The sequence below is a fragment of the Priapulus caudatus genome, unplaced genomic scaffold (assembly GCF_000485595.1).
Source record: "Priapulus caudatus unplaced genomic scaffold, Priapulus_caudatus-5.0.1 Scaffold3287, whole genome shotgun sequence".
Taxonomy (NCBI): Eukaryota; Metazoa; Priapulida; class Priapulimorpha; order Priapulimorphida; family Priapulidae; genus Priapulus; species Priapulus caudatus.
The window spans coordinates 3,226-5,065 of record NW_014580348.1 but is presented as its reverse complement, the minus strand read 5'-3'; positions in this window follow the sequence as shown (position 1 = coordinate 5,065).

The following is a 1,840-nucleotide window of genomic DNA, read 5'->3' as shown; positions in this document are numbered from 1 at the left end:
CGCTAAAATCCCTTCATGCTAATTGATGCCGACCACTCTCAGCGCTTTGCAGCGCGTTCCGGTCGGAATTCCGAAATATTAACTATATATGTATTTATTGCGGGCTAGTCAAACTTGCTGGAGCCCTCCGAGCAAGCCCCCGATCTCGGTGTCCACGCCGCTATTTATACCGCCTCCGCGTCAGACGGTGACGTCACAATGCTATAAAAATACTACTATGTCCATTGATAAAATACTACACACCTCACTGCGCGTGTCTCACCAAATGCAAACAAACAAGATGGCGGACGCCTCATCGATAGTATACATTTGCACTAGACTTCGCCGACTTGTAGTATTACTCTCAGTTATTTGACTTTATAGAAACCTTATCACCTTCACATTAATTTATTCTTGCTTTAAACCTGTCTCTCAGTACATGACATTACTTTGACCTTTCTCAAATTATGACTCCCATTACATAGGCCATTTAGCAGAGACAGGGTGATATTTTATCACAGTGTAGATTCTGGATATGTTCAAGATGATCTGAAATTCTGAGTGCTCACTAGTACTGTTGGCAAACCCATTTCCCTAGTATCAAGTCATCTCAAAGGTCAATACTCAAATTATTGAGTGTGTGTGTGTTTGTGTATGGTGGGAAGTGGGGACCTAAACACACGTCCCCAAATTCATTTTTTTTTAAATGCTTTTTATATAACCAGTACCACATGTTATAAGTCATAAATCATAAATCACAAGTCATAAATCACACCGACGAACAGACACAGAGAACGCCCGGACACATATGGTACTATGGTAAACATCTAATACTAGTTATTCCTCTATTAAACTAAATAACACAGTTAACTGCTAAAGAACACTTCATCATTTATTCACATTATATAAAGGGGGCGGAGAATATTTTTATGGGAATCTGGTGTTCATCACAATACTATCATTCATGACTATTATCATTCAGTTTTTAGAAAGGGTACTTGTTTGTATCACTGTGGGATAAAAACTAATATTGTTATAATTTCAGTATGAATTGGCATCTCAGAAAAAAAAAACGTAAGTCTCCCAGAGAGATTGCCCTAGAATGGAAGTGTCGACCTGACGATCCTTGTGGCTTTGAAATACGTGATTTCGGTATCAAAGGTTTGTACATGCATTTGTCTACACATGTTTATAACTAGTGTCAACTACCAGTACTTCTGTTTAGAAAGTGTCTCCAGTGAGACTATGTGAATACTAGTGATGGGAATTGGTACAAGTTTCATAATCAATTATCGATCGGTTTGATAGTAGTCACCAGCATGCTGTTCTGTTGTCAAACTCAGAGATTACAGGGTTCGAATTTAACGTGTTCCGCGAGTCCCGGACCGCCAATATTGCTGTCGGACATCCAGAATTTGTCATAAAGGCCATTTTGGAAGTCCGGCTGGACTTCCGAAAATTTTCACTCAACAAATATTTGGGGAAGAGGTTTTTATCAGGGACCATCCTAATGTTCGATTTGACACATGCAAAACGTAATTAACACGGCCAATAACACATTGATTCACACTAATAACTGCTGTCGGTCAACATACATCCAGTTTATTTAACGATTATACACAAAAAAGAAATCACTCGCCGTGTCAAAGACTGGCCATGGCATGTGTGTGTAACCTCAGACTTATAGGGTGAAGTACAAGAGCGGTAAGAGTGAGAGTAATAGCCAAGACAAGAAGTCAAAACACAAACTAGCAGAGTAACGTACCACAAAGAGTTGTATTCGACATAATACAACCACACGATGACAAGCAGAAGCGTAAGGCTGAAAGCGTAGGTATAAACGTGACAGTCAAACCAACAG